The 7,413-nt window shown below is 37.8% G+C and overlaps 1 pseudogene; it reads left to right on the top strand.

Moving 5' to 3' along the window:
* The first annotated feature begins 4,850 nt into the window (after positions 1-4,850).
* On the top strand, positions 4,851-6,537 carry LOC141501991 (thymidylate synthase-like; annotated as a pseudogene).
* Positions 6,538-7,413: the final 876 nt, after the last annotated feature.

Consider the following 7,413-nt stretch of genomic DNA (forward strand, 5'->3'; position numbering starts at 1 on the left):
GGAAGTTAAGTAACTTCTGAGTCCCTTGCCCAAGTCTCTTTAAATTTTCTTCACTATGAAAGGGATTGGTTCATGCAAATTAAGCAAGACTGAACCTGCAATTAGGACAGATACTTGGAAGCAAGAAACCAGCCAATGTCTTTGACTAACTACTTACTGAGTTAATGATGCTTCTTTTATTCTCCCTTAAAAAGACCTTTTTCCAGGTAAATTTGTCTTCATCTAATCTATCACCTTCAGAATCACAGAATCACCGAACTGGAAAGGACCCCAGAAACCAACTAGGTCAACCTACACTTGACTCAGTCTTCTATAAAACATCATAGAAGAGTAGTTATCTAACCTTTGTAGAATGATGACTACTGAGAGGGAACCCACTGTCTCCTAAGACAACTCACTCCACTTGTGGAGTTATTTGTGTAACTTTTATTAAAGTTACAATACTTTTTCCTTCCAGTTAAATGTCCTTAAGTTGCATTTGGGCAACTTCCATTCCATTGTTGCTTCTACCCTAGTTCTACCCTCTGAAACCAAAGAGAATAAGCCTAATTCTTTTTCCTATCCTGCAAATTCATACTATGATGTCTTTCTGCCATTTTCTCTTCTGCAAGTTAAAAATGTCCATGTCTTTCAACAAACCCTCATATGTCTTGGGCTCTAGAACTTTCATTATGCTGTTCACTCTTCTCTGGACAAGATCACCAGCATCTTTCCTAAAATGAAATGTCCTTAACTAAAGATAATATTCCCAAAAGAGATCAAAGCATAGTATAGTAGAAATAGCACTTTGTTCATTTTAGACTCTGTATGTAGTATAGTGCCACATTAGGTTTTTTCTTTTCTATGTCATAGAGTTCATAGAGTCAAAACTTTAGTGTCAAGACTTTAGAGAATATCTAAACCAAAATCCCATTTTACAGATGAGAAAACTCAGGCCCAAAGAGTTTAACATATATGCCTGTGGTCACACAATAGTAGTGAACTTGCAATTCCCTAAAAACTCCCATTTTTTTTTAATAAAACCATTGTATAGTCATGCCAGCATGTATACTTCTGGCTGCATATGTGTTTATGCTTTATTCTTTTGCACCTCAAGTATATGACTTTGCATTTATCCCTCTCTATCATATCCCTCCTTAGCCTTCATCTTTCCAGACTTCAACTTTCCAGTGTCCCAAAAGAGTTCTGGCTAATTTACCCTACCTTCATAGATTAACTTCTTCACACCACTGATCATTTTTATTTCACTTCCCAATATTGCTTCTTGAAATGTGATCCTTAGAAAATGGCAAGGAGTATTACAGGTGTGGAAACAGTGGTTTTTACGCATAGGTGGAATAACATTTTCTGTTTTCTTCCTATGATTCTTCTTAATGGCATTTGACATTTTTGGGGGTTGCTTTTTCCCCATCCACAGTCACACAATAGGTTGATGTCCTCAGAAATAGTCAATAATGGGGTGACTAGGTGGCATAGTGGATAAAGCACCAGCCCTGGAGTCAGGAGTACCTGGGTTCAAATCCGGCCTCAGACACTTAATAATTACCTAGCTGTGTGGCTTTGGGCAAGCCACTTAACCTCGTTTGCCTTGAAAAAAGCCTAAAAAAAAGAAATAGTCAATAATGATTCCTAGATTCCTTTCCTGGGTCTCAACAAATGCAGATTATAATATCCATTATCTCCCAAGTACATTTTAAGATCAAGTTCACAGTCACCTGTATTGAAAAGTTATAACATTTTGTCAAGGTACACATCCTTGCATCAGAACAGCCTCACATTGTTTTTGCTAAAACCAACCATAACAACAACAATCACAATGAGTTGGGGAGTTTTTTGGAGAAGGTGAAGAAAGATACCTTAAAATTTTTAATTGAAGCTTTCAAAAAAATTTCTTCCTCAATAAATATTTGTTGAGTACTCATTTTGCATCTGGCACCCAATCAGGCATTAAGGAGACATTTTATTGAGAATTTTACAGAATTAAGTCCTGAAAAGAGAAGTCTAATAATTGCCAGCTCATTATCTTTTTTTCCTGGAAGTCCTCAGAAGTCTTAAAAATTAACACAGCATTGTCAGAACACTTTCTGTAGGCTCTCAAAGTAACATCACTACCATGTCTTGTGAAATGCTCACATATCATAGCAATGGGTCAAATTCTGGATAAATTCCATTAAAAAGAGGTCTCCAACCTCAATAAGTTTATTGTTTTTCACCCAGGAGTAACAGAGAGAAACTTGGCCTTGAAAAGGTCTTGAAGAGAAAGAGTGAAAGGAATGTGGCTTGAATGTAAATATCAATAATAGGAATGTTTAGTCTAATGTATAATACAGTTGAAGAGATGGACAGCATTGCCATACATTAGTTGCAAAAAAACAGTGTGCCATAGTAGAAAGTGTATAGATTTAAGGAGTCAGGAAGCCTCATTTTAAATATCAGTCTGCTATTCACTACCTACCACCTGTGGATGGTCCATCAATTAGGTATGACTAAACAAACAGTGGAATATGATGGTAATGGAATATTATTATACAATAATAAATGAGAACTATAATGAATTCAGAGAAATGTGGGAAGAGTTCTACAAATCAATGCATCATGAAATAAACAGAGCTAGAAGACAAATGTCTGAGATTACAGCAACACACATTAAAATATCCCTGAGATGAATGAAAAATCCTGAGAGGTAGAGTTTCTGGTAATTAAAAATCAATTTATTAATTAGGCTAACTAATAATCAATAAATTGATGAGTAGTAATTTTTCCCAAAGACCCCCAATGGAGAGTGTCAGAACCTTAAATATCTTTCTAAAAAGGAATGTCCCTGACAAGTGAAACCCAACTCTGGCAGACATTCAACAAGGAGATGGGCTAGAAGTTTTTCAGTCCCTCCTGCTGAGAACATGGCTTGATCATGACACTCAGCCAACTCAGCAATCTGGACAGGAGAATCCATCTCCTTCCAGATCACACTATCTGGTTTTTTCCTTCATGATCTAAGTCACCCTCTACTCTAACGGAGGTAGATAAGTAGATAGGGACTCCTTTCCCCAGAGTAAGGACTTACCCAAAGAGGACTCTGTTTATATTCTAATCAGGTGTGTCCAAGCTGAGGCCTTCAAAATCCATTCTTGTAGCATTATTACATTTTATTATTACATTAAATTATATTAAATTCTACATGTGGCCCTTGACAAGTTTTTGTTGGGGGGATGAGACACAGAAGAGCTAAAAAAACAAGCTAGACACCCATGTGTCTATACAGAAGCTTGGTATCCTAGACTAAAAAGAACATTCACTGAGGTTTAGGGATAATTCCATCAATCAGTCAAGTCCTTCAGAGAAAAGAGTAGATAATGAAATATAATTTTCTTCTCTTGACAGAAAGGTTGGGTAGCTATAGCCTTAAAGTTGCATATATTACAGAAATGGTCACTATATCAGACTTAATTTGTTTTTGCTTAATTATTTTTCAATTGCAATTCTAGAATGAGAGAATTTCCAAAAATACTGTAATGTAAGAACAAAAAGCATTATTAATACTTGTTCTTTAAATGAGAAATTAAATGAGAGAGTAAACTCATAGGTTTAGAACTACGGAGAATTTACAGATCATCAAGACCAGTCTCTCATTTTAGATATTAGGAAACAGAGAAGCTACATGACTTGCCTATGGGGAACAGATAACAAGTCAGGATTTAAATCCAGATTCTTTGATTTTATTCCTAGCATTCATTCCACTTGACCATTCAAAAATCCCTTCTAGGGGGGCAGCTAAGTGGTGCAATGAATGAGCACCAGCCCTGGAGGCAGGAGGACCTGAATTCAAATACAACCTCAGAAGTTTAATAATTGCCAAGTTGTGTGACCTTGGGCAAGTCACTTAATCCCATTGCCTTAAATGCATATTTTTTAAAAGATCCTTCTAGCTCTTTCTATTATTCTATGAAGACTATAATGTACACCCAAATGCTTAAGGTAATGTCTTGGTCAATAAACCTGAGAGAAATTAAAATTCACTATCTTCATTTTGTCCCTTATGGACTTCTAAATGCTTTAAAGCATATCTTCCAAATACATTTCAACATACTACATAGGATACTTTTTGAAAAAATGGAAACTATTATCAACAAAAGAAAAACACAAATTTTAATATTGTGAAGGCTCTATGGTTAGTATAGTACATATAAACCCCAATCCATCTAGGTCTGAAAATGTTTTCCTGAGAATCACCTTCTAGTGCTATAATGCTGTGACATGATCCCTGATTGCCTAAGAAACCCCTATGAGCCGTAATACTGTATGAGGAGGACCATGTCCGCAAAGAAATGCAAGAAAGGTGGGTCAAGAGAAAGAAATGTGAACTTCTTAACTAGGAAGCAGTCAGATGTGTAGGGAAGTCAGCCCCACTTCTCCACCCACATTTCTTTTGATTACTAGCATCTGAAACTATAGACTACGAGAAGACTTTCTATAGTGAGATCATCCTTTTGCCCAAAGAGCTTATTTTCTTTATGTACTTCTTCCTTAGCTCTAATCTACATAATTTCTCATATTTCTGTTTACTGTGTTTTATTTTGATAAATAGGTTTACTAGCAGTTTGTGATTGTCTTTTGTGTAGGATTGTGCATTGTGCATGTGTAGGATTATACACACACACACTCATATATATAAATATATACATATATTTATATATATGAGTAAGCATTTGGGAAGAGCGAGTTGAGTGAAAATAAGTGTGAGAATAAGCTCTGTTAACACTACCCTTAAGAGTAACCAGCTTTGACATTGAGAAAAAAAAAGGCGCTAATTCAGCGCTCCTCTCCCTGCCGCCCTTCCCCTCGCTCCAGCCATGCCGGCGGCGGGCTCCCCGGAGCCGAGAGCCGAGCTCCAGGATGCGGCCGCGGCCGCGGCCGCCCCGGCCGCACGGGGAGAAGCAGTACCTGGAGCAGCTGGAGCTCATCCTCCGGGACGGCTGCAGGAAGGAGGACCGCACCGACGGGCACCTGGTCCGTGTTCGGCCTGCAGGCCCGCTACAGCCTCCGAGATGAGTTCCCTATGCTGACAACCAAGCGTGTGTTCTGGAAAGGTGGATTGGAGGAACTGTTGTGGTTTATTAAGGGGTCCACAAATGCTAAGGAGCTATCTGCCAAAGGAGTGAAAATCTGGGATGCCAACGGATCTCGAGACTTTTTGGACAAACAGGGCTTCAATACCAGGGAGGAAGGAGATTTGGGACCAGTGTATGGCTTCCAGTGGAGACATTTTGGGGCAGAATACCAAGAGGTGAATATTCTGACAAAGGACTCATTTCTAAAATATACAGAGAACTCAGTCATATTTTTAAAACAAAAAGCCATTCCCCAATTGACAAATGGTCAAAGGACATGCAAAGGCAATCAATTTACAGATGAGGAGATCAAAGCAATCCATAGCCATATGAAAAATTGCTCTAAATCATTAATTATTAGAGAAATGCAAATTAAAGCTTCTCTGAGGTACCCCCTCACACCTCTCAGATTGGCCAATATGACCAGAAAGGATAATAATCATTGTTGGAAGGGTTGTGGGAAATCTGGGACACTATTACACTGTTGGTGGAGCTGTGAACTCATCCAACCTTTCTGGAGAGCTATTTGGAACTATACTCAAAGGGTAACAAAAATGTGCATACCCTTTGACCCAGCAATACCACTACTGGGTCTATATCCTGAAGAGATGATGAAAAAGGGTAAAAACATCACTTGTACAAAAATATTCATAGCAGCCCTGTTTGTGGTGGCAAAGAATTGGAAATCAAGTAAATGTCCTTCAACTGGGGAATGGCTTAGCAAACTGTGGTATATGTATGTCATAGAACACTATTGTTCTACAAATTATTCTGGACAAGGAGTGGATCAACTTCAAAAAGTCATTGATGGGGGTGGCTAGGTAGCACAGTGGATAGAGCACCGGCCCTGGAGTCAGGAGTACCTGAGTTCAAATCCGCCTCAGACACTTAGTAATTGCCTAGCTGTGTGGCCTTGGGCAAGCCACTTAACCCCAATGCCTTGCAAAAAAAAAAAATCCTAAAAAATAAAAAAAAAGTCATTAACACAATCAAAACCAACCCTGATGACCGAAGGTTCATTATGTGTGCTTGGAATCCTAAAGATCTTCCTCTAATGGCATTGCCTCCCTGCCATGCTCTCTGCCAGTTCTATGTCTTTAATGGTGAGCTTTCTTGTCAGCTCTACCAGCAGTCTAGAGATATGAGCCTTGGGATGCCATTCAACATTACCAGTTATTCCTTGTTCATTTACATGATTGCTCATTTCACAAGCCTGAAGCCAGGTGATTTTATATATACTCTGGGAGATGCTCATATATACTTGAATCATATTGAACCATTGAAAATTCAGCTTCAGTGAGGACCAAGACCTTTTCCTAAGCTCAGAATTCTTCAAAAACTTGAAACTATTGATGATTTCAAGACCGAGGACTTTCTGATTGAAGACTACAATCCTCACCCAGCTATTAAAATGGAGATGGCTGTCTAAAGTTGCCTATTACCCAGCTGAAAATGTGTTATACTCTGTAGACTGTTGCAAAGCATCATTGTTTTGACAAATAGGATGTAGTTTATATCATGAAAAAAAGGTTAGGAGTGAAGAAAATTTAATTCATTCTGTGCCAAATGTGTCCTTGCAGATCAGGTTATATACACACATATATACGAAGATTAAATAATCTGACAACTTTAGCAAAGATAAATGTCACTATTCCAAATGTATGGAATAGTTATAAGCAAAGCTACAATTTTTATCTTCTATAATTATTAAAATAAAGCAGTTCTTGCATTCCTGAAAAAAAAAGTAACCAGCTTTTATTCTGAACCTTAACATGTCCGTAGACTAAATGTATTTGATGCATGAAAGAAAGATACAATTCTACCCACTACCCATCTTGTATATAGGAGAATTAAAGAGAAATCACACAAGTCATAAGGGCCCTGGGTTCATTCCCTAGCCAAGTTGTTGACATTGCCAGCAAAACACTGAGGAAAGAGGTGGAAATTTCAGTCTCAAGACAGGATGGGTCAAATCCCAGAGTAGATATCTATCAGTGCCACAGACAGGTCAACTGTCTTCATATTACCTAACCCATATATACATAATACAGCATTAATGATTTAGAAGGGGCATTGAAGATTATCTAATTCAAGACTTTAGCAACCATCTGAGTTTCATATAACTCTTTAAAAGTCCATATGACTCTTTTAGTCACATCTTTGATTGTGTGTCCATTCATTTTTTTAATCCTAAAATAAATTACTGACTAAGAAAATAAGTCTCTGCTTTGGAAAGCCAGGAAAGCTTGATTCTGAGTTGTAAAGCCTTCACAAACACAACACTACCTTGTATTGCCTATTATGT

This window comes from Macrotis lagotis, chromosome X (genome assembly GCF_037893015.1).
Source record: "Macrotis lagotis isolate mMagLag1 chromosome X, bilby.v1.9.chrom.fasta, whole genome shotgun sequence".
In the NCBI taxonomy this organism is placed as follows: Eukaryota; Metazoa; Chordata; class Mammalia; order Peramelemorphia; family Peramelidae; genus Macrotis; species Macrotis lagotis.